Consider the following 27,037-nt stretch of genomic DNA (forward strand, 5'->3'; position numbering starts at 1 on the left):
TTTCTCCTGTGTGAATTCTTCCATGTGTTTTCAGAGAACCGATGGAGCTGAAGCCCTTCAAACATATCTCGTAGCTGAGGGGTTTTGTTTGGTCAGTTTGTTTTTGTTGGTTGGCCTTGTTCTTTCTGGTTCTTGAGTGCCCCTCTCCATCAGCCACATGTGATAGCTTGTGAATTCTCAGTTGATAATTGTAAAGGTAAGTCTTCCACAAACGTCACACATAAATGGTTTTAATGCCCCATGAACTAGCATGTAAGCTTTTAAGTTGGTGGACTGAATGTATGTCTTTCCACACGCCTCACATGTGTGCGGCCTCTTCTTCGTGTGATTCGATGGTGTCTCGTAAGGTTCTCCTTAAAGCTGAAAGTAGCTTGACATATTTCACATCTAAATGGCTTCTCCCCTGTGTGAACTACCTGGTGGTCCTGCATTTCGACAGGACGCCAGAAGGTCTTGTCACACTGGGAGCATGGGTGTGGGCGTTCTGTATGTACAGATCTAATATGCGTTTTCAGGTTTTGAGATATACTGAAATTCTTTCCACACGTAGTACAGCTGTATGGTTTCTCACCTGTGTGAACTCGCTGGTGTACGTCAAGCATGTACTTTGAGGCGAAACCTCGTCCACAAGTGAGGCAGGTGAACGGTTTCATCTCTGCATGAACAAACTCATGTGATTTCAGATTTGTCTTACTACTGAATTTCTTTCCGCAAACTTTGAAAGGTTTCTCTTTTGAGTGAGTTTGCATGTGTTGAGTCAGCATACAGTTCAGGTGGAAGGTTTTCGCACAAATGTCACACTTATAGGGCCCCTTCGGTTTATTGTGAACTACTATATGGCGTTTCAACAGACAGTTTGCGTGGACGGTCTTCTCACATATGTAACACTTGAAGGGTTTCCTCAGCTTGGAAATGCTCTGCTGTATTCTGTGGCTGTTTTCTGTGGAAATGCTCTGCTGTATTCCGTGGCTGTATTCTGTGGAAATGCTCTGCTGTATAACGTGGCTGTTTTCTGTGGAAATGCTCTGCTGTATTCCGTGGCTGTATTCTGTGGAAATGCTCTGCTGAATTCCGTGGCTGTATTCTGTGGAAATGCTCTGCTGTATTCCGTGGCTGTTTTCTGTGGAAATGCTCTGCTGTATTCCGTGGCTGTATTCTATGGATCCTGTCCCAGTACGGCTGCTTGTTTCCTTTTCATGACCGCCTCTCCCGCTGTCTGTTTCCTCTGGAACAACAGCTCTCATAGGTTCACTCTTGGATTCAGTGTCTCTAAATGAAGGCTTTGTGTTCAGTCCACGTGAGTCTCCCACAGAGAGAAGAGGAGAATAAGTCTCTGTTTACTGTAAGCCTCTGCAGCACCTACAGATGAGAGGAATATACAGGCACTATGCTACAGTAAGTGACTGGTTTGACAGCCATCTTTCACACAACACAAAACTGTACCAGCAACAACTGTATGGCTGTGTCCCAAATGGCACCCCTATATAGTGAATAGGGTGAAGGGCTCAACTTACAGGGCCACCCACTGGTCTCGGGAGGTTTTGGAAACCCTCCGGGTCAGTCAATCATCCATGTCAGTGGCCTGCTTGGGCCATTGAAAAAAAAATATATAATGCCATTTTCAATCTAGGCTAATTGATGAAAAAAAATCCCTGAAGTGGTTAGCTCGTTATATAGATTATTTAGCACACTGTGCCACACACTGCCTACTTTGAGCGGAATATCACCGGGCAGCGAGAGCGTGCATCCTTCAAACAACTGATTGTGGAGCAGCTCACAGAAGAGCGGTAGGCATAGGAAAGCAGTACAAAATACATTTCAAGTTATGATATCTAGCCTACCTGTCACACCCTGACCTGAGTATTCTTTGTTTTCTTTATTGTTTTGGTTAGGTCAGGGTCTGACATGGGTGATGTATGTGTTTTTGTACTGTCTAGGGGTTTTGTAGGTTTATGGGATTGTTTATCATCTAGGTGTTTATATATGTCTATGATTGCCTAGATTGGTTCTCAATTAGAGGCAGGTGTTTATCGTTGTCTCTGATTGGGAACCATATTTAGGCAGCCATTTCTTTGGGTATTTCGTGGGTTATTGTCTATGTCTAGTTGCTTGTGTCTGCACGTTTGTAGTGTAGCTTCACGTTTGTTTTTGTAGTTTGTTTAGTGTCCGTCTTCATTAATAAATAGAATATGTATTCATATCATGCTGTGCCTTGGTCTCCTCCATTCGATGAACGTGACAGAATAACCCACCATAAAAGGACCAAGCAGCGTGATTGGGAGGAACAGCGCTTAATGGAGAAATGGACCCGGGAGAAGGACGAATGGGAAACAACATGGGAGGAGATTGAGAGTTGGTCGATCGATCCAGGGAGAGTGCCAGAGCCTGCATGGGATTCTTTGGAACAGTGCGAGGAGGGATACAGGAGAATGGTGGAACAGCGAAGATATAAGGGTACACGGCTAGCACGGAAGCCCGAGAGGCAGCCCCAATAATTTTTTGGGGGAGGGCACACGAGGAGATTGGCTAAGTCAGGTAGGAGACCTGAGCCAACTCCTCATGCTTACCGTGGGGAGCGTGTAACTGGTCAGGCACCTGTTATGCAGAGATGTGCACGGTGTCTCCAGTGCGCATTTCTAGCCCTGTGCGCTATATTCCAGCTCCTCGCATTGGCCGGGCTAGAATAAGCATCCAGCCAGGGCGGATTGTGTCAGCTTTACACTCCAGACCTCCAGTACGCCTCCACAGCCCAGTACGTCCTGTGCCTGCTCCCCGCACTCACCCTGAGGTGCATGTCCTCGGCCCAGTACCACCAGTGCCGGCACCACGCACCAGGCCTATAGTGCGCCTCGCCAGTCCAGAGCGTCCGGCAACAGTACCCAGTCCAGAGCGTCCGGCTACAGTACCCAGCCCAGAGCGTCCGGCTACAATACACAGTCCAGAGCGTCCGGCTACAATACCCAGTCCAGAGCGTCCGGCAACAGTACCCAGTCCAGAGTTTCCGGCTACAATACCCAGTTCAGAGCGTCCGGCAACAGTACCCAGTCCAGAGCGTCCGGCTACAGTACCCAGTCCAGAACGTCCGGCAACAGTCTACAGAACGGAACCTCCTACGACGGGCCGCAGACCGGAACCTCCTACGTCGGGTCGCAGTCCGGAACCTACCACGACGGGTCGCGGTCCGGAACCTACCACGACGGGTCGCGGTCCGGAACCTACCACGACGGGTCGCGGTCCGGAACCTACCACGACGGGTCGCGGTCCGGAGTCTACCACGACGGGTCGCGGTCCGGAACCTACCACGAAGGGTCGCGGTCCGGATTCTACCACGACGGGTCGCGGTCCGGAACCTACCACGACGGGTCGCGGTCCGGAACCTACCACGACGGGTCGCGGTCCGGAACCTACCACGACGGGTCGCGGTCCGGAACCTACCACGACGGGTCGCGGTCCGGAGTCTACCACGACGGGTCGCGGTCCGGATTCTACCACGACGGGTCGCGGTCCGGAACCTACCACGACGGGTCGCAGTCCGGATCCGCCAGAGTCTCCCTCCAGTCCGGATCCGCCAGAGTCTCCCTCCTGTCCTGAGCCGCCAGAGCCGTCAGCCAGCCAGGAGCCGCCAGAGCCGTCAGCCAGCCAGGAGCCGCCAGAGCCGTCAGCCAACCAGGAGCTGCCGATGCCGCCTGTCATGCCGGCGATGCTGGAATCTCCCTTCTGTCCGGAGCAGCCAGAGCCGCTCCTCAGTCCAGTGACGCCCTCTACGATGATCTTCAGTCCGGGGTCCGCTGCGAGGGTCCTCGCTCCAGAGGCGCCACCTAAGTGGGCCAAGACTGAGGTAGAGCGGGGTCCACGTCCTACACCCGAGCTGCCGCTATGAAAAAGGCCCACCAGGACCCTCCCCTTTAGATTAGGTTTTGCGGCTGGAGTCCGCACCTTTGTGGGGGGGTACTGTCTCGCCCTGACCTGAGTATTCTTTGTTTTGTTTATTGTTTTGGTTAGGTCAGGGTGTGACATGGGTGATGTATGTGTTTTTTGTTCTGTCAAGGGGTTTTGTAGGTTTATGGGGTTGTTCATCATCTAGGTGTTTATATATGTCTATGGTTGCCTAGATTGGTTCTCAATTAGTGTTTATCGTTTTCTCTGATTGGGAACCATATTTAGGCAGCCATTTCTTTGGGTATTTTGTGGGTTATTGTCTATGTCTAGTTGCTTGTTTCTGCACGTTTGTAGTATAGCTTCACGTTCGTCTTGTTGTTTTTGTAGTTGTTTAGTGTCCGTCTTCATTAATAAATAGAAGATGTATTCATATCACGCTGCGCCTTGGTCTCCTCCATTCGGCGAACGTGACACTACCAGTGAATGTGAAGGCAAGAATCGGTGGACAAACCTGGTGTTTAAAAAGTTTGGTCTGATGTCTGAGCTGTGTTTTTTTTAAATCGGTATTTAAAGAAAAATATCTGTCTGACAGATTTTAATTTTTTAAATTTTATTGAATTTATTCAAAAATGTGTTTAATTGCACTAGTTTCTCATAACTCATGAAAAAAAAGAATGCATCAGTGATTTGTATTTCCTGGAACTTTCTGAAGAAGTAATGCCTGTATGTTCTTTTGCCAGTTAGCATGCCGAAACTGTCCTTTAAAGGCTTTCCCCAAAAAACTTCCCAATTAAATGTTGACTACAAAGTAGGCCTACCTGGCAGAATGATATAATGATGATTTGTATCAACCAGGTGGGCATTTGTTTAGCAAACTTTGCAATCACATGTACACCACAGTAGGCTGGTGAGCGTAGGACGGCTCATAATCATGGCCAGAACGGAGTGAATGAAATGGCATCAAACACATGAAAACCACGTATTTGAAATCATTCCACTCCAGCCATTACCACAAGCCCACCCTCCCCAATTAAGGTGGTACCAACCTCCAGTGATGCACAGTATACATTGTACGGTAGGCTACAGAAACACCGCTAGCCAAACACAAAGGTCTCTTGCCAGGGTGCACAACTGAATTAAAGGGTAACTACACACTCCCCCAATAAAAGATCAAATAAAATAATTAATCCCAGACCTCAACAGTGGTCTATTGTTGTGGTTTAAGCATGGTTGTGTACTTGGAACATCCAATTTGGTTGTTTTTCCCCAAAGAAAAGTATGATTTTGAGAGTCAAAACAAAGAAAAAAACCTCAGAAACCCGAAAACCAAACCTGGAAAACTGAATGACAAATTAAGGATTTTACAGGGTCCTACAACATCCTGATGACTGTTAAAAAAATAGATTTTGCCAAGGTTTTATTTTTTCCCTCTAAACGATCAATGTAAATATGACTTTGTCAAGTTAAAATGTAATTGTTTTGGTATGTAGGGTAGGTTATAATAAGCTCAGCCCGCATATGAAAAATAAAATCACCTGCTATTGAAATTATGCGTGCATCATCCGCTTTCCCTAAGATCTTGCCATTAACTTTCAGTTGGCTCTGACAAATGCCTGAATGTCAAGCCCTGGGGTGCCATTTAGGACTGAACCCATGTTTCTTGGGATATTACCTTCAATGACTGACGTTTTAGTTCCTGATTTCACCTCACTCCTCTTCTTCACCGGGTCGGTGCTAGACCCTGTATTTCTCGCAGTAGTCTGGAATGGAGGAGTCATTATTTTAATATAGACAGACATTTGACAGATTTGTTAAAATCATACACAGAAAATGAACATAAGTTACAAGGACATACCTCTTCCCGTACGATGACAGTGTTTACTCGACGGACATCTCCCATGCTGAGCAATGCTGAGGCTACGGTGTTTGTCTTCACATTGTTAACAGGCATCATTGGGAAGATCTTAAATAACAAGCAGATAAAACTTTACAACATTTCCCTTTTAGAAACATGTGGAAGACAAACTATCAGTACAAGTAAACCATAGACAGTGATGAGTTGCTGGGCCCTCACTCACCAACTGGCTTAATTTGAAAGATCTTTCCATTGTGCAGAATGTGGGTTGGTCTTTTCGGGTTCTTCTCACCCCTCACCCTTCTCAACCATCGCCTTCAGATCTTTATCCATCTGCTCCACCTTCAGTTTCTCATTTTCATTTTGTAAAGCCGCAGAGACCTCTAAGGAATAGTTTGCAGATTTTACAAACAGCCTCCTTTGTCAACAGGTGCATAATTGTGCCAAGCTGTTTCTAGCGAGAGATTGAAGTATATTAGAATGAGGCTAACAAAGTTACTCCCAACTTTTATTTTATTTTTTTTACTTTTTTTTACTTTGCTAGTTTCCTTAACCAGCTCTACTTAACTGGCCTAGATACTAGACTTTAAATAAGCCTGTATTGCAGGGCTGATTAACTACAACAAACATGTGTGAAACACAGACCGGTGTATGCGCAAAGCGAGAACATAACATGTAATACATTTTTGATTTTGGGTGGAGGTAGCAGCTAACAACTGGATTTAATACTTTCTTGTGCACTGTTCATCACTACAGACCCTGATTCGATCCTGGGCTGTATCACAACCGACAGTGGGGCGGCGCACAATTGGCCCAGCGCTGTCCGGGTTAGGGTTTGGCCGCGGTAGGCATCATTGTAAATAAGAATTTGTTCTTAAACTTACTGGCCTAGTTAAATAAAGGTTCATTTAAAAAAATTGTTATTTTATAGTTTTGATTTATTCACTATTATTCTACAATGTAGAAAATAGTCAAAATAAAGAAAAACCCTGGAATGAGTAGGTGTGTCCAAACTTTTGACTGGTACTGTATGTTCATCACAACTAGGAGAGAATTCCTTCTAAAACGTAATGTTATGGCTAGGTTGATGGCTGACCCATTGGTCTGACCAGGTAATGCCAAGGGGTGTATTCATTAGTCGCAGACCGTAGTAACAAATGATTTGCAATGGAAATGGCTTACTACCAACAGTCTTACGATGAAAACAGTTTCTATTGATCAAATTTGGGTAGGTACCTCCCCGTTTGGCTATATTTGCTTCGGTGTGGCTCTTAGAGTAAACGGTTTCCGTTTGCAACAGGCCAAATGTTTTGCTATGGTCTGCGGCCAATGAATACCTCCATAGGGTGTATTTACTAGAGACCAAACAAACCAAATGGGGGCCAACAGAAGAAAATAGTACGAAATGGGACAGATTACATATTTAATCCCTGGATAGCTGACGATATGTCTTGGCCAATAACAGTGTTTGAAGTGAATCAGAGAAAAAAAATAAACAGTCAATTAGTCAACAATACCACGATTGTGGAGATGGATATAGCCAGCACCAATTCAAGGGATGTGGGAAGACATTTCATATGTAGTATCTAAATTATTGGTGTAGAAAATGTTATTTTTGGTCTATTTTTGGTCTATTTGACTGCTTGTGGTACTGTGCAACCACAGCAAGCACGTATGCAAATGTCTGCTTATGCTAGCTGGCTTACAAAACGATAACCCATTGTTGATATTATTAAGCATGAAGTCCTGATACATGGGTACAATTTAACTGCTGTTCTTATGGATTTTCTAATAGTCCTATCACAACTGTTGAACAAATATTGTGCATTGACAATGACTGTAGTTTACATTAGCAGCCACCTAGTACTACATGACATATACAAAAAGGCCAACAGTAATGAGTGAACCAGCTCCTAGGTTCATTGTAGTAAGAGACATTTATTAATCTTGACTATTGCAATTTCTTTGTACTGACCTAATGGGGGAGTAAATTTACATCAGATTGAACTTAAATTGGTTAGCAAAAGTGAAAACATTATGGGATCATGCATGAAACTTCTCCAGCTTTACATTATAGTCATCAACACTGTTGCTTTGCCCTGTAGAGAGGTGAGCTACATGTTTTCATTTCAGCAGCATGTTTTGGAAGATAAATACGTATTTCCCCCATTACAGACACTGTAATACATACTTCTAAAAAAAACAATACACAATATTGTATGAACTGAAGAGAAGCCAATCATTTCTCAATAAAAATTGAAAATATAAAAACAAGTATTTTTTAATAGAGTTCTTATGTTGCACTCCCCACTAAATAAATAGTTCAGTTCAATGAATGTATATTTTTCCTTTGAAACATTACATTGAAATACAGTATCATAATGGCGGACGGTGACTTTAGAACAGCACCCACTATATAGTATATTATTGGGCGGGACCAACCTGAATTTGTCCAATAAAAACTCGTTATGTTTCACTATATTGGATCACTCCAATATTTTGGCATTGCTCCGCGGCGGAAGGATACATCTGAGGTGAGGATTTACAGATTTACTCTCGTGAACACCTGTATCACGGCTGGGGTCCGCCCCTATATATAGACCCCATGGCCGTGACACGTTCTCTTTAATTTTCTCGGCGGACGTCCGTATGTTTGAGGTACAAACTTTCAGAAGTTCGCTTGGTAAGTGTAATATCTTGCGTGGAAGTATACTCACTGGCTGTTTGCAGCCTGGAGCAACCCCTCCTCTTAAGTGCTCCCCTCGCTGCGAGCGGTTGATCTGTATCTTCCGCCCGTGGTATGCCGTGCTTGAGTTTCGTTAGCGTTACACTACGACTCACTATGCATTAATATATTGGTGGTTCTTGCTGCCACAAACTGTAATTTACCTTACACAACTTGCCGACTGGCTTGTTCTATGCGTGTGTTGTGAATTGCTTTAACATGCTGCTCCCCGGGTTCTGTTAATTATCTTGCAGGGATTTTTCTTGTTCATTCCCTTTAAGAAGTGTGAGTATCATGGAAAATTACGTTGAGACATTAACTTTGGGGTTCCTGAATGGGCGTTTCTCCTTATGGTGCCGTTTTTACTCATTGGATATTAAACCGGTAGGTAATATTGCAGTTACCTGGTCGCTGTTTTTTTTGTCTGCCTGTTTTTCCCACAAGGGTCTTCCCCTGTGTTAGCAAAGGTACTGGGTAATTTATCCCTCACCGGGTTCTTATTCCTCCAAGCGGGTCATGACATAGCTCTCCCAGGGCTTCGGATCCCTGCTGTGGCCTTGTTGGCTTCGCTGAGCTTTTGGCTCCCCTTTGTGACGGGTGTGATCGTGGTTTCCTGGGGATCCTTATACCTTGTGTATGTACTGCCTGAGTTTGAGCCATGCGGAAAGGGCGGTGGAGCACCCTACTGGATGCCTGTTTTGTGTGGTGTTCTCAGAACGCCTGCACCTGGCACGATTGGAGGCCATGTGCGAGTGGGTCGGCCAGGCTTGGGACCAGTCTCCCTCAGGAGTGGTGCGGCAGCGAGCTGTTAGTCCCTCTACTGGGCCCAGTACCCCCCCCCCAGGAAGCGTGGCCAGAGCCACTGCTGGCAGAGCTGGGACCACATTGAAAGGAGGGCGCATGCCCTGGGTCAGGAGGTAGCTTGATAGCTTCGATGGTGACAACAGCTGTTCTCTGTTGGCCAGTGATAGGCTGTTCCTGGGGGACGAAACTGGCACTGTTCACCACCGTGAGCGGGGCTACCAGGCTGACAGGCCATCGGAAGCCTCCAGCGGGGCTTCATCACCCCCAGTGGATCTAGTGGCTATGAGGAGCCAACTCACTTGGATAGCCACTGCACTGGACATCAACTGGTGGACAGTGATTTCTCTCAATCTGTCACCATCTCTGCTGAGTTCCGCGAGGCTTTGCAGGAGAGCTGGGCCTCTGTCAGGGCAGAACCCGCGACTGAAGGTGGGACCCCCCCCCCAGAGTCTTTGATGCGGACTTGAAAGCCACAAATGGGTACCTCTGCTCTCTTTTATTTATTTATTTTATTTCACCTTTATTTAACCAGGTAGGCAAGTTGAGAACAAGTTCTCATTTACAATTGTGACCTGGCCAAGATAAAGCAAAGCAGTTCGAGACACACAACGACACAGAGTTACACATGGAGTAAAACAAACATATAGTCAATAATACAGTATAAATAAGTCTATATACGATGTGAGCAAATGAGGTGAGATAAGGGAGGAATAGGCAAAAAAAGCCATGGTGGCAAAGTAAATACAATATAGCAAGTAAAACACTGGAATGGTAGATTTGCAATGGAAGAATGTGCAAAGTAGAAATAAAAATAATGGGGTGCAAAGGAGTAAAATAAATTAATTAATTAAATACAGTAGGGAAAGAGGTAGTTGTTTGGGCTAAATTATAGGTGGGCTATGTACAGGTGCAGTAATCTGTGAGTTGGTGCTTAAAGCTAGTGAGGGAGATAAGTGTTTCCAGTTTCAGAGATTTTTGTAGTTCGTTCCAGTCATTGAGAGCAGAGAACTGGAAGGAGAGGCGGCCAAAGAAAGAATTGGTTTTGGGGGTGACTAGAGAGATATACCTGCTGGAGCGTGTGCTACAGGTGGGAGATGCTATGGTGACCAGCGAGCTGAGATAAGGGGGGACTTTACCTAGCAGGGTCTTGTAGATGACATGGAGCCAGTGGGTTTGGCGACGAGTATGAAGCGAGGGCCAGCCAACGAGAGCGTACAGGTCGCAATGGTGGGTAGTATATGGGGCTTTGGTGACAAAACGGATTGCACTGTGATAGACTGCATCCAATTTGTTGAGTAGGGTATTGGAGGCTATTTTGTAAATGACATCGCCAAAGTCGAGGATTGGTAGGATGGTCAGTTTTACAAGGGTATGTTTGGCAGCATGAGTGAAGGATGCTTTGTTGCGAAATAGGAAGCCAATTCTAGATTTAACTTTGGATTGGAGATGTTTGATATGGGTCTGGAAGGAGAGTTTACAGTCTAACCAGACACTTAAGTATTTGTAGTTGTCCACGTATTCTAAGTCAGAGCCGTCCAGACTAGTGATGTTGGACATGCGGGTAGGTGCGGGTAGCGATCGGTTGAAGAGCATGCATTTAGTTTTACTTGTATTTAAGAACAATTGGAGGCCACGGAAGGAGAGTTGTATGGCATTGAAGTTTGCTTGGAGGGTTGTTAATCTTGATACTCCCCATCCCGGATCCGGGATCGTGAATAAAGCCTCAGGCTCATTAGCATAACGCAACGTTAACGATTTCTGAAAATTGCAAATAAAATGAAAATATGCGCCTGCTCTCAAGCTTAGCCTTTTCTTAACAACACTGTCATCTCAGATTTTCAAAATGTGCTTTTGAACTATAGCAAATCACTAATTTGTGTAAGAGTATGCAAAGCTAGCTTAGCATTTTGAGTAGCATTTAGCACACAACATTTTCACAAAAACCAGATAACCAAATAAATAAAATAATTTACCTTTGAAGAGCTTCGGTTGTTTTCAATGAGGAGACTCTCAGTTACATAGCAAATGTTCAGTTTTTCCTGAAAGAATCTTTGTGTAGGAGAAATCGCTCCGTTTTGTACATCACATTTGGCTACCGAAACGAACCGAAAATTCAGTCACCAAAACGTCAAACTTTTTCCGAATTAACTCCATAATATCAACCGAAACATGGCAAACGTTGTTTGGAATCAATCCTCAAGGTGTTTTTTCACATATCTCTTCATTGATATGCAGTTCGTGGAAGCCTGCTTCCCCCTCAGAATCGCATGGAAAAATACCAGCAGCTGAAAAAGACGCACCAATTTCGACGGAGGACACCGGGCGGACACCTGGCAAATGTAGTCTCTTATGGTCAACCTTCCAATGATATGCCTACAAATACGTCACAATGCTGCAGACACCTTGGGGAAACGACAGAAAGGGCAGGCTCATTCCTCTCGCATTCACAGCCATATAAGGAGACAATGGAAAACGGAGCCTCAAAAATCCTGCTGGTTTCCTGGATGCCGTTTCATCTTGGTTTTGCCTGTAGCTCCCGTTCTAGGGCACGCACAGAGAATATCTTTGCAGTTCTGGAAACGTCAGAGTGTTTTCTTTCCAAAGCTATCAATTATATGCATAGTCTAGCATCTTTTTGTGACAAAATATTGCGCTTAAAACGGGCACGTCTTTTTATCCAAAAATGAAATAGCGCCCCCATAGCATCAAGAGCTTAACACAGTGTCCAAAAAAGGGCCAGAATTATACAGAATGGTGTCGTCTGCGTAGAGGTGGATCAGAGACTCACCAGCAGCAAGAGCGACCTCATTGATGTATACAGAGAAGAGTCGGTCCAAGAATTGAACCCTGTGGCACCCCCATAGAGACTGCCAGAGGTCCGGACAGCAGACCCTCCGATTTGACACACTGAACTCTATCAGAGAAGTAGTTGGTGAACCAGGCGAGGCAATCGTTTGAGAAACCAAGGCTGTCGAGTCTGCCGATGAGGATGTGGTGATTGACAGAGTCAAAAGCCTTGGCCAGATCAATGAATACGGCTGCACAGTAATGTTTCTTATCGATGGCGGTTAAGATATCGTTTAGGACCTTGAGCGTGGCTGAGGTGCACCCATGACCAGCTCTGAAACCAGATTGCATAGCAGAGAAGGTATGGTGAGATTCGAAATGGTCGGTAATCTGTTTGTTGACTTGGCTTTCGAAAACCTTAGAAAGGCATGGTAGGATAGATATAGGTCTGTAGCAGTTTGGGTCAAGAGTGTCCCCCCCTTTGAAGAGGGGGATGACCACAGCTGTTTTCCAATCTTTGGGAATCTCAGACGACACGAAAGAGAGGTTGAACAGGCTAGTAATATGGGTGGCAACAATTTTGGCAGATCATTTTAGAAAGAAAGGGTTCAGATTGTCTTGCCCGACTGATTTGTAGGGGTCCAGATTTTGCAGCTCTTTCAGAACATCAGCTGACTGGATTTGGGAGAAGGAGAAATGGGGAAGGCTTGGGCGAGTTGCTGTGGGAGGTGCAGTGCTGTTGACCGGGGTAGGAGTAGCCAGGTGGAAAGAGTAGCCAGGTGGAAAGCATGGCCAGCCGTAGAAAAATGCTTATTGAAATTCTCAATTATGGTGGATTTATCAGTGGTGACAGTGTTTCCTATCTTCAGTGCAGTGGGCAGCTGGGAGGAGGTGTTCTTATTCTCCATGGACTTTACAGTGTCCCAGAACCTTTTTGAGTTAGTGTTGCAGGAAGCAAATTTCTGCTTGAAAAAGCTAGCCTTGGCTTTTCTAACTGCCTGTGTATAATGGTTTCTAGCTTCCCTGAACAGCTGCATATCACGGGGGCTGTTCGATGCTAATGCAGAACGCCATAGGATGTTTTTGTGTTGGTTAAGGGCAGTCAGGTCTGGGGAGAACCAAGGGGATATATCTGTTCCTGGTTCTAAATTTCTTGAATGGGGTATGTTTATTTAAGATGGTTAGGAAGGCATTTAAAAAAAATATCCAGGCATCCTCTACTGACGGGATGAGATCAATATCCTTCCAGGATACCCCGGCCAGGTCGATTAGAAAGGCCTGCTCGCTGAAGTGTTTCAGGGAGCGTTTTACAGTGATGAGTGGAGGTCGTTTGACCGCTGACCCATTACGGATGCAGGCATAAGGCAGTGATCGCTGAGATCTTGGTTGAAGACAGCAGAGGTGTATTTAGAGGGCAAGTTGGTTAGGATGATATTTATGAGGGTGCCCGTGTTTAAGGCTTTGGGGAGGTACCTGGTAGGTTCATTGATAATTTGTGTGAGATTGAGGGCATCAAGTTTAGATTGAAGGATGGCTGGGGTGTTAAGCATGTTCCAGTTTAGGTCGCCTAGCAGCACGAGCTCTGAAGATAGATGGGGGGCAATCAGTTCACATATGGTGTCCAGAGCACAGCTGGGGGCAGAGGGTGGTCTATAGCAGGCGGCAACGGTGAGAGACTTGTTTTTAGAGAGGTGGATTTTTAAAAGTAGAAGTTCAAATTGTTTGGGTACAGACCTGGATAGTAGGACTGAACTCTGCAGGCTATCTTTGCAGTAGATTGCAACACCGCCCCCTTTGGCAGTTCTATCTTGTCTGAAAATGTTGTAGTTTGGAATTAAAATTTCAGAATTTTTGGTAGTCTTCCTCAGCCAGGATTCAGACACAGCTAGAACATCCGGGTTGGCAGTGTGTGCTAAAGCAGTGAATAGAACAAACTTAGGGAGGAGGCTTCTAAAGTTAACATGCATGAAACCAAGGCTATTACGGTTACAGAAGTCGTCAAAAGAGAGCGCCTGGGGAATAGGAGTGGAGCTAGGCACTGCAAGGCCTGGATTCACCTCTACATCGCCAGAGGAACAGAGGAGGAGTAGAATAAGGGTGCTGCTAAAAGCAATAAGAATTGGTCGTCTAGAACGTCTGGAACAGAGAGTAAAAGGAGGTTTCTGGGGGCGATAAAATAGCATCAAAGGTATAATGTACAGACAAAGGTATGGTAGGATGTGAATACAGTGGAGGTAAACCTAGGTATTTTGTGATGAAGAGAGAGATATTGTCTCTAGAAACATCATTGAAACCAGGAGATGTCATTGCATGTGTGGGTGGTGGAACTAATAGGTTGGATAAGGTATAGTGAGCAGGACTAGAGGCTCTACAGTGAAATAAGCCAATAAACACTAACCAGAACAGTAATGGACAAGGCATATTGACATTGAGAGGCATGCTTAGTCGAGTGATCAAAAGGGTCCGGTGAGTGGAGAGGTTGGTTGGGGGTCACGGCGATTTAGACAGCTAGCCAGGCCATCGGTAGCAAGCTAGCATAGGATGGAGGTCTGTTATTAGCCACCTCTTGCGTTCCGTCAGTAGATTAGTGGGGTTCTGTGTGGTAGAGGGGATTAATCCAAATCGCACAACAACAACAAAAATAAAAACAATAGATATAGTTATAGAGGCCCAAAAATAAATAAAGGCCCAAAAATAAATAAATAAATTGTCCCATTGTCTATTCAGATAGCAGCCGATAAGACAGCTAACGGTTAGCAGGCCGCAGATGGGCGTTCAGGTAACGTCGCGACGGAGGAGCCAGCCGGATAACTCCTTCGGGTAGATAACGTCGGCAGTCCAGTTGTGAAGGCCCGGTGGGGCTCCGCGTAGGCAGTAAAACGGCTTACCAACGCGGGCATGCTGCTGCAACCCTACCTGCAGACTCTGTTATCCTGGCTGCAGGACGGCAGATAGGAGCTCCTCCGGGAAGTGATGGGAGGTGTCTTGCCTGCTTTCCCTGCTCCAGAGGGATGTGGCTGGCTGAAAGGGACGGGCCATGGTGCAGGTGCCATGGTGCAGGTGGTTACCTCCCGGCGCCATCTCTGGCTGGCACAATCGGTGCCATCAAAATGGCTGGCGGACATTTGCCACTCACCCCGTCACCCCAGGGCTGATGTTTGGCCGAGGAGTTGATGACATTCTAGAGCAGACCGGTAAGGTTCGTAGGGACCGGGAGACCCTGAGACGGTTCATGCCGCCTCCTCAGGCCCCGGGTCCAAGGCAGATGGACCATCGCCACCCACCTGCACCCGAACGACAATGGGGTCCTTCACCTGCCCCAACGCATCCTGCTAAGGGACGATAGCGGCGAGGGGCACCGCATATGCGGTGAAGGAGCAGCCTATTTTCCCACACGGGTCTTCCCTGTTTTTTTCAGAGGTACTGGGTAATTTATCCTTCACCGGGTTCCTATTCCTTCAAGGGGGTCACGACATAAGTTCTCCCAGGGCGTTGGACCCCTGCTCCGTGGCCTCGTTGGCTTGGTTGAGCTTATGGCTTCCCTTTGTGACAGGTATGGCGGTGACGGTTGACACATTCACAGGGACATGCCTGGAAGACCCAGGTGCTCGGGACGCCAGAGGAGAGGCGGGCCCCGGCAGGACCCCTGACACACCCTTCCCCAGCCTCGGCGCTTCTCCAGGTCTCAAAGGGCAAAGTGGGAGGAGGGTGTGGAGTCCCCCTGGGTGTTATCCACAATGCTAGAGGGGTACCAACTCCAATTCCACTTATTTTGTGGTTCCGAAAAGAGACAAAGAGTTTAGACTGATTCTGGACCTCCGTAACCTCAATGGGTACTTGAAGGTGAGAGACTTGTTTTTAGAGCAGGTTCCACATGCTGGCCCCAGCCTCGTGTTGCAGGCCGTGTCCAGGGACCAGTGGTTTGTGGCGATGGACTTGAGAGATGCGTACTTCCATGTTCCTGTTCACCCAGATCATTGGCAGTACCTCCGATTCACTTTCGAAGGGATGGCTTACGATTTCATGGTTCTTCCCTTCGGCTTCTCCTTGGCACCCCGCACTTTCACAAAGTGCATGGACGCTGTCCTGGCACCTCTCACGTCCCGAGGATTGTTGATCCTCAATTACCTGGACGATTGGCTGATTTATGCCCCGACCAGGACCCAGGTCCTGTCAGACAGAGACATGCTCCTGACCCACGTCAGGCTGAGCATTACTGTAAACGACAAGAAGAGTCATCTGACGCCCACCCAGAGGATGGCCTTCATTGGCATGGAACTGGACTCAGTCCTCATGAGTGCACGCCTGCCCACCAGAAGGGCTCAGGCGATCCATCTAGCCTTGACCACTTTTGGCAGAGACGGGTGGTATCCGCCCTGACAACGCCTGTTGGGCTTGCTGATGGCGGCCTCGTTGCCGATTCCCCCTGGGCCTGCTCCATCTCCGACCTCTTCAACGGTGGTTCAACTCCCACCGGCTGCACCCGAAGCGCCACCATCACCTGCTGGTGACCGCTCAGGTGGGGTGGAGATGCTGAGGATGTGCTGCCGGGAGCTGGTCAGCACAGACGCCTCCCAGATCGGCTGGGGGGTGTGAACAAAAGCAGGTCGGCCTAGCTGCTGTTGGCTACCCCCTTGGCGCGGATGGCACATCAATACACTAGAGCTCTGAGCTGTACTGCTGGCCCTGCGGTCTTTCCTTCCACATCTGAAAGGAAGACATGTCCTGGTGAGAACGGACAACACCACAGTGGTGGCTTACATCAACCATCAGGGTGGACTGAGGTCCCACCGCTGCACGTACCTGACATACTGAGTGTGGCAGCGGATATGCTCTCGGGGGAGGGTCTGCCACCTTGGGACTGAAACCTACATCCCCAGGTGGTGCAGCACCTGTGGGACAAGCTCGGAAGGGTGCAGGTGGACCCATTTTCCTCCCTGGACAATGGACACGGCCCCTCGTGGTACTTCATGTCGGTACCACCAGGGCCTCTGTGCTTGGATGCTCTGGCTCACAATTGGCCAGGGCTGGAGCTTTACGCATTCCCCCCTTTTCCCCTGATCCAGGCTGTGCTGGACAGGACCAGGATGACAGAGCATCGTCTGCTTCTGGTGGCCCCATACCGGCCCAGACGTCCATGGTTTAGCCTTCTTCTGTCCCTGTTGTTGGGACATCTTGGCAACTTCGCCTGAGACCGGCAGTGTAGGGGCGGCAGTGTAGCCTAGTGGTTAGAGCATTGGACTAGCAACCGAAAGGTTGCAAGTTCAAATCCCCGAGCTGACAAGGTACAAAATCTGTCGTTCTGCCCCTGAACAGGCAGTTAACCCACTGTTCCTAGGCCGTCATTGAAAATAAGAATTTGTTCTTAACTGACTTGCCTAGTAAAATAAAGGTAAAAAAAAAAAAAAAGACCGGACGTGCTGTCTCAGGCCGGGGGAACTCTGTGGCATCCGAGATCGCACCACCGCTAGGCCACTGAACAGCACCAATGATTCATGTTAGGACTACAGGAGGGTGTAATGAACACCATGCAGAGCGCAAGGGCGCCGGCTCCAACCGCGGCATATGAATTGCGCTGGCGGTTGTTCTGCTCTTGGTGGACATGTATTGTGGTTGTGCCCGAGTCATGTCCTCCAATATCTGCAGTCTTGCTTGGATGAGGGTCTTGCTTGGCAACCTCTGCCAATGCTGGATTCTGTGGTCTGTAAACTGTCAGTGTCAGTCTCGGTCCCGCGCTGGGACTTCGCCACTGGCTGGCCAGGTCCCTCTAGCACGGACTAATCTGGTACCTGTTTTCCAATATAGTGAAACATAACGAAGGTTACCTATGTAACCACAGTTATGTGAGCTGTATGGAGCACTCCAATCCTCTAAATGTTGTAAAGAACTTGTCACTGCCATGGGGTCTATATATAGGGGCAGACCCCAGCCGTGACACAGGTGTACAAGGGAGTAAATTCTCACCTCGGATCAATATGGGAGTGATCCATATAGCTCACATAACCGTGGTTACATAGGTAACCTTTGTTTGGATAAATTGTAACCCCGGTTATAAGAATGATAGTAAATATTTACTATCTTAGTACACAATCGTCGCACGTCCTTTTTTCGTTCAGGCTTAAAATAAACAAATAACCGTCTTCTGTGTGGATTCAACGGATAAACACGATACCATTTGTCCTGTGTAAAGTTGTTTATGCTTTAGTGTTTTGTAGGACAATGAATGCTTTCTGACGTGACCACGACAACAACGCGTATGTCGTGAACAAAATTATTAGCGTGAGTAACAATAGTGGAATCGGCGGTTCGCCTTCAAAATAAAAGTACTCAATTGAAACTGATGCACACTGATAAAAAATAGTGAAAACATGCCACAATTGGACTAGATAATGCTTAACAAGTTTGGAATGTTGTCATATAAATTAATCGAAATTATTATTGATTAATTTTAATCAATTGAATTCGCACTGTGTATGTATTTGAATTCAGAATTGTGTACAGCCTAGCTAATGGGTTATATACACATGAAATGGTATCAGCCTACTCTCAGTGACACCTACAGAAAATAACTATGTAAAGTTTACACAAATGTTAGCGTCGTGCAGGACTTTGACTGTGTGAAATCCGCTTCCCTGTCAGTCGATTGTGTGTATTGGACATTCATATTGTACTGCCTAGCTACCTATGGATTGTGCACCCATGACATGGTGTATCAACCTACTCAATGACACCTACAGAGGACAACTATGTGGAGTTTACACATGATCATGATAGGCACTTGTGGTTTCTAGCTAACATTACACAAGTCAAAGCAGTGGAGCATGTAGTGAAGCAAAACTTTTGTGGTCAAAACCATTTATCTTGGTTCGACATGGGAGTGGGTTTGCAAAATGCTCCCATAATATATATCTTTTTTATACAGACTAGCTCAAAAAAAATGTGCGAACATTTACAAATTATCCAATGGATTATGATATGTTTTTGCACCTCCACTTTGTTTACCCAAAAATTAAGCCTGCACACTACATTTCTATTTGCTTCATGGCTCAGGCGGACAAATGGACACAAGGCTGTTTGGCTCAACTCAGTCATGAAGAATAATCATTTCGCACCTGTTTCTAATCCAATGAGCTGCTCTAGCATTAGCCAGCCTAGCATGAGGATGAAAAAGGCCGTTTGAAACACTGCAAGTTCTTATTTAATCTTCTCGATTTGACGTAATTTGTTGTGGGATTATTAGGAGTACAGCGACACCTTCCATGCCTGGATTGAGGAACGTTTTCAAACCATTTCACTCGAAGTTTACCGAGGTGCACTTTTCTTCTCACAGCCATTAAACTCTTAACTGTTTCAAAGTCACCATTGGCCTCATCCCTGAGCGGTTTCGTTCCTCTCCTGCAACTGAGTCAGGAAGGACACCTGTATCTTTCTAGTGACTGGGTGTATTGATACACCATCCATAGCATAATTCACAACTTCACCATGCTCGAAGGGATATGCAATGTCTGCTTTTTTTTACCCATCCACCAATATGTGCCCTTTGCGAGGAATTGGAAAACCTTCCTGGTCTTTGTGGTTGAATCTGTGTTTGAAAAGAACTACTTGAATGAAGGGCCTCACAGACAATTGTATGTTTGGGGTACAGACATTTTGTAGTCATTCAAAAATCATGTTAAACACTATTATTGCGCACAGAGTGAGTCCATGCAACTTACTACGCACATTTTTACTCTTGAACTTTTTTAGGTTTGCCATAACACGTTTAATAATTATTGACTCAAGACATTTCAGCTTTTCATTTTTAATTAAATTGTAAACATTTCAAAAAGTATAATTCCACTTTGACATTATGGGGTATTATGTGTAGACCAGTGACGACGACAACAACTCAATGTAATCCATTTTAAATTCAGTCAACACAACAAAATGTGGACAAAGTCAAGGGGAGTGAATACTTTCTGAAGGCTCCCAGTTGTTTATTGGTTAAACCACCAAAGTCTCAGCATCACTGTGCCTTCTTCAGGGTGATGTCATGAATGAATGAACCAGGTTATGTAGACAAACTGTAATTAGTGCAACCAAAGACAATAGTAATTACAGTGATGAGGAAGAAAAAGTGAAACTGTTATTGCAAAAAGTTTACAGCATGTTGAATATATTACGGTATTGTTTTCATTATCATGTTGCAACATGATTAGATATTTTACATAGTATTAACATCAACATTCATTTTTTTCATTTCATATACTTATTTCATTGTTTCCATTTGATCTTTTACATGTAATTCTTTGGTTCAAACGTAACATCTTGGGTGCACGCTGATGAGCTCTGGAAAGAATATGTTCATTTGACAGACTTGTTCATAAAAAAGGACTTGTTAATAAGAAGGGTCTGAGAACAAAGTCAATATTCAGACCACTAGGGGTCAGTGTTTCTTTCCAATTCGGAAACGAGCTCATCTTTCTATGAGTTTCCATGTCGAAAATGTCTGTTTCCGAGTTGTCTTGAACACATTATATAAACTCAGCAAAAATAAGAAGCGTCCCTTTTTCAGGACCCTGTCTTTCAAAGAGAATTCGTAAAAACGTTCATCTCTAGAAGACAGAACGCGTCTCCTTCCTGAGCGGTGTGACGGCTGCGGGGTCCCATGGTGTTTATACTTGCGTAGTATTGTTTGTACAGATTAACGTGGTATCTTCAGGTGTTTGTAGATTGCTCCCAAGGATGAACCAGACTTCTGGAGGTCTACATTATTTTTTTCTTAAGTCTTAGCTGATTTCTTGTGATTTTCCAATGATGTCAAGCAAAGAGGCATTGGGTTTGAAGGTAGGCCTTGAAATACATCCACAGGTACACCTCCAATTGACTCAAAGGATGTCAATTAGCCTATCAGAAGCTTCTAAAGACATGACATAAAAGGCACAGTCAACTTGGTGTATGTGAACTTTTGATGTACTGGAATTGTGATACAGTAAATTACAAGTGAAATAATCTGTCTGAAACATTTGTTGGAAAAATTACTTGTGTCATACACAAAGTAGATGTCCTAACCGACTTGCCAAAACTATAGTTTGTTAACATGAAATTTGTGGAGTGGTTGAAAAATAAGTTTTAATGACTCCAACCGAAGTGCATGTAAACTTCCGACTTCAACTGTACATTATTGAGGCGTTTGGGTATCAAGGCAATTATAACAAAGATGATCTATTATATTGACAAGGAAATTGAGTTGACTGTTCTAACAATGATTGAAGACAGGCGAGATCAGGTGGGACCATTCAAATGAGACGGAGTTTACCATTGAGACCAGGGTCTCTTTCTCAAGGGAGCCCTGTAAACATGAACACACAATTCAGGTTAACATAAAGCAAAATAACAACATCCACACAATACCATAAATACAACAAGATGAATCCAAACAAACACAATGAGCACATTACCTCAATCAAAATGGATCTAAACTCTCCAATGGTGACAAGTGAGTCCAGCTTCAAGTTGGCCTGGAGGCTATTCCACAAGCTGTGGGCATAAAACCTAAAGGTATTTACTCCAGCTCAGTGGAGACCCACGGGACCTCCAGAACCAGCCAGTCCAGAGGACAGGTCTGAGCATTTCTGGATCTCCAATTAATATGTGAGCTGAGGCAGTGGGGGAGTCTCTGAAGAACAGCTTTATGTACAAACATGTAATCATTGCTGGCCCCTTTTGGTAGTCAGAGACTTCAAGCTGACAGGACTATACAAAATGCAGTGATGTGTATGAAAATTGTCCCCAGTGATAAAGCACAGTTACTGAGTCAAAAGAGTTTAAAACAGAGTCTGCCGCATGTCACCATAATCAAGTACTGGGAGAAGCGTTGCTTAAACGATCTACTTTCTAAAGTGAGGCAGTATTTATTTCTATAAAATAAACCAATCTTAATATTCAGCTTTTTTTTGTCCGTTTTTCAATGTGTGTTTTAAAAAAAGAGCTTATTGTCAATCAAAATACCCAAGTACTTATAATGGGGAACTTAATCAATTTGGACTCCCTTTAAAATAAATCAGGTTTGACAGTTTAGACACAAGTTGCATAGCCAGCAATTGGATTTGTATCTGATTTCAAACCAAATCCAATTTTATTTGTCACATGCGCCAAATACAACAGACCTTACTGTGAAATGCTTACTTACAAGCCCTTAACCAACAATGCAGTTCTAAGAAAATATTTCCTAAATTAACTGAAGTTAAAAACATGTACCCAAAATAACGAGGCTATATACAGGGGGTACCGGTACCGAGTCAATGTGCGGGGGTACAGGTTAGTTGAGGAAATATGGGGTAAAGTGACTATGCATAGATAATAAACAACAATTTAACAGCAGTGTAAAGAAAGGGGGGGGGGGTTCATTGCAAATGGAATAGTCTGGGTCGGCATTAATTGTTCAGCAGTCTTATGACTGGGGGATAGAAGCTGTCAAGGAGCCTTTTGGGTGGCTGGAGTCTGACAATTCTTCGGGCCATCCTCTGACACTACCTAGTATAGAGGTCCTGGATGGCATGAAACATGGCCCCAGTGATGTACTGGTCAGATGCCGAGCAGTTGCCATACCAGGAGGTGATGCAACCAGTCAGGATGCTCTCCATGCTGTAGAACTTTTGGAGGATCTGGGGACCAATGCCAAGTCTTTTCAGTCTCCTGAGGTGGAATAGACGTTGTTGCTCCCTCTTCATGACTGTCTTGGTGTGTTTGGACCATGATCATTTGTTGGTGATGTGGACACCAAGGAACTTGAAACTCTTGGCCCACTCCACTACAGCCCCGTCGATGTTAATAGGGGTGTGTTTGGCCCTTCTGTAGTACACGATCAGCTTCTTTTGTCTTGCTCACTTTGAGGCAGATGTTGTTGCCTGGCATCTCTGGCCTCCTCCCTATAGGCTTTCTCATCACTGTTGGTGATCAGGCCTACCACCGTTGTCATCTGCAAACTTAATGATGGTATTGGAGTCGTGCTTAGCCACGCAGTTGTGGGTGAACAAGGGAGTACAGGAGGAGACTAAGCATGTACCCTTGAGGAGCCCCCATGTTGAGGATCAGCGTGGCAGATGTGTCGTTGCCTACCCTTACCCCCTGGGGGTGGCTTGTCAGATGTCCAGGATCCAGTTACAGAGGGAGGTGTTTAGTCCCAGGGTCCTTAGCTTAGTGATGAGCTTTGAGGGCACTATGGTGTTGACTACAGCTCAGCGTTCAATGAACAGCATTCTCACATAGGTGTTCCCAGTGGCGACCCATCATTCAGAGCAGGTCCTGTTTAAAAAAATATATATATATAAATAAATTAAATAAATAAATGTGCGTGGGGGGGGGGGGGGGTTGTCAGTTTTGCATGTTTTGACATTAATATGTGTTACATATCAGTTTGCAATGTAAGAAAAAATATATATCAGAGTTAGTAAAGCTGCATACAAACATGATCTCTTTGTTTTTGTTTTCTTGAGTAAGGCAGCTCAAATGCAGGTGTTTCAGCCGAGCTTGGTGCTTTCTGTGGTGGTGGGGCAAGCCAGCTGAAAATACGGAGCATTGCACCGTGATTGGTTCAGTGTTCTGTCACTCATGGGGGACACTGTCACCACCAAGTCTAAGGATAGACTTTGAAAATTCAAGCCCTTTGGGTGCTGCCATAAAGTTATTTTGGAAGTGCCCATCCAAGAAGGCTTAAGGTCATTGACCTCAGATAAAATGGTGCAGCGGTCTAAAGCACTGCATCTCAGTGCTAGAGGCGTCACTACAGACCCTCGTTCGATTACAAGCTGTATCACAACCTGCCGTGATTGGGAGTCCCATAGGGTGGCGCACAATTGGCCCAGCGTTGTCCAGGTTTGGCAGGTGTAGCCGTCATTGTAAATTTGTTCTTAATTGACTTGCCCAGTTAAATAAAGGTTAAATACAAAATAAAATAATGTCAAATCACATATCTACAATAGCTTTGATTGGACTGACAACATCATCATGAAAGTATGATGGCAACATCATACATTTAAAACCTTAGCTAGCAGTCATCATCATGAATCAAGTGGACATTCTACTGGTAAACCCTTTTTAATCCTTGTCATATGTAGCGAAATAATTAAGAGATTATAATGTAGAAACAAATAAATCAAATGTATTATATATTTAACTAGGCAAGTCCTTTAAGAACAAATTCTTATTTACAATGACGGCATACCCTGGCCAAACCCGGAAGACGCTGGGCCAATTGTGAGCCGCCCTATGGGATTCCCAATCACGGCCGGTTGTGACACAGCCTGGAATTGAACCAAGTCAGCAATATCAGCTATGTTTTTTTAAAAGGCAGTAAATGAGGCTGAATGAACTGTTTCGCTGCCAGACAAGGCTCAGCTGATAGCCAGGTGTAGCAGTGGTATAGTGTAATTAATGTATTGTTCAGTGTTGTGTAGTGGTTTAGCTGGCATGTATCTCACGTTTTTATTTGTTTTTAGCCCCATCAAGATTTACATGCTAAAATTGCCACTGCCCAAATCAATGAAGCCACACTGTGGTTTTCCTGCTGTTCAATTGTTTTTTTCAACCCAAATAAATGTCTGATATTCAATCATAACTTAAGGTATAGTACTGTCTGTATCAGTCCATTTTTATTTTTATACCTGAGTATTTCTAGACAAACAATATAAACCCCCATAGACATTGTTGTATCCACAGATTTGTCCGTGTGTGAGGGGGTACATGTTCCAACCCCAGCCCTGGGTTTATCAGTCAGGGGCAGGCTATAGAAAGTGAAAAATATGTAGCTACAATCCTTAATTCAAACAATAACGTGCTCACTCCACTGTTATTTTACTTATACTGTTATGTTATAGTTAAGTAATTTACATTTCGTTTTATCAGAGGATGCATAACAATCAATGGAAGACCCTGAGCAGAAAGTCAGCCAGACGACATGGACGAGTGCAAAGATGCACAGCCATCTACAGATGGCCAAAAAGGGACATCTTGTACACCACTGAAACATTGAAGCAAAACTACAACCAGGAGGAACCACAACACACCTCGCAAAGACTGGTTAATCACCTGGTATTTTACTTCATCATAGAGGACGTGCAACCCTTTTCACGAGTAGAGATGCCTTCATTCCGTAAGCTAGTAGAAGGAATCAGGGGTGGGAGAAAAGGTCATGTGTAGAGAGACTTTTGATTCAACAAATTGAAAGGGAATTTGAGTCCATGAAAGAAGCTCTCTCCGCCAAACTCCAGAGTGTAACGTCAGTCTGCACCACAGCAGACATCTGGTCTGCCCATAACAGAAACTTCTTCGGCATGACATGCCACTGGCTCGAGGAGGACACCTTGGAGAGGGAGTCGGCTGCTTTGGCTTGTGTGAGACTGAGAGGACGTCATACCTATGATGTGATTGCTGCCACGTTAAGTGAAATACATGCAGACCTTAAAATTCAGATGATGGGGTGAGGTTTGATGATGTGGGTGTGATTCTTGAGGAGGATGAACAAGAACTTAATTTTTTTATCCCCACACATCAACTTTGTGTGGCACACACCCTCAACCTCCTCGCCACCAATGAGGTGGACAAAACTTCCATCACGGAAGTTGTACAGAAGTGCAAAGTCAAAATGTTCCAGCATTTGGAACAAAGCACACAGGTCCACATTCTCTTCAGAGGCAATAGAAGACATTGCAGGCATGAAAGTAATTGTACCATATGTGACAAGATGGAGCTCAGAGTACCGTGCCATCTCCAAACTCGTAGACCTAACAGATGACCAGCTGGGGCAAATCTGTGAAGACCTGGGTGTGAGCAGCAAACTACATCCTTGTGAGATTGCTTTTCTCAAGGAGTACAGTACACTCAAATGAACTACTAAGAAAGAATGTTTCACTTCTCTCATCAGTGGTGATGCTTCATTCAGGGCAGGTTTTGAGGCTGAATGAACTGTTTCGCTGCCAGACAAGGCTCTGCAGATAGACAGGTGTAGCGGTGGTAAGGATTCACTCCATGGTGCTGAAAAGAAAGCTCTGCTGTTGGGACAGATTTATGTAGGCCCTAACAGTGTGGGCAGTAGCCTGCCAGGGTTCTGGGGCCTGGGCCTTCAGTGAAGTCCTACACAGTCCCACCCAAATTAATCCACCTCTTATTACCATCATTATGATGCCATGGCTCTAGACACTATACATTTAGACAGAAACACAGTATAACCAGGCGTTGCGTCACCTTGAAATTGACATTTTTATTCAGAGAATTGCAGGGGAAGAGTGCAATACCTTTTCATTGTGCAGCTTCGTTGCCCTGCGCGCTTGTTCGTTGAGCTATAGATCCACTCGGGTGTCCCCAAAAGTTTTCAAAAGCACCATTGTTTGTAAGTGCCCAGCCGTACTTTGGTGTCTCGTTGCTGCCTTGGTTAGACAACTCAGGTTTGCAAAGCCAGTGTGGCTCCAAACACCAAATCGATCACTTGCAAATAATAGGCATTCCCAGCAGTACAGTTTGCAGTGCTTCTCGGAGCCTGTCTTTGTAGCGTCGGCTTTGTAGCGTCGGCGTCTACCTTTCCTGACAATGTCTAACTTTTCTTGAAAAGTTTCTTGAGAATGGCGTTATAATTATGTCCTCGACCAAATCGATATCTTCTCCTTCCGCTATTGTGGGTTGAAAAAACAGTTTAGTAGTACGCAAATTAATTCATTGATCAATTTCAGTTTCCTAGTTGGTAATCCAATCAAAAGACGTGCAGGCACTACGCCTGCTAGCTGGCTCCTGTGTAACACTGGAGCCAGCCAGCAGGCGTACAATAGCCAACTCTAAAGCTGATTGGTTGACACTAAATTTAATTTCCATTCACTTTCAGCTACAAGCGCCCACACTGTTGATTCTGAAGGCATGAGGGCAGATTTTAGACCCCTGGCAACACATGATGGCTGAATATGATTGGATAAAATATCTAACATAAAGACCAGCCCTCCAAATCTCAACCTGGGGCT

The sequence above is a fragment of the Oncorhynchus masou genome, chromosome 6, assembly GCF_036934945.1.
Source record: "Oncorhynchus masou masou isolate Uvic2021 chromosome 6, UVic_Omas_1.1, whole genome shotgun sequence".
Classification (NCBI taxonomy): Eukaryota; Metazoa; Chordata; class Actinopteri; order Salmoniformes; family Salmonidae; genus Oncorhynchus; species Oncorhynchus masou.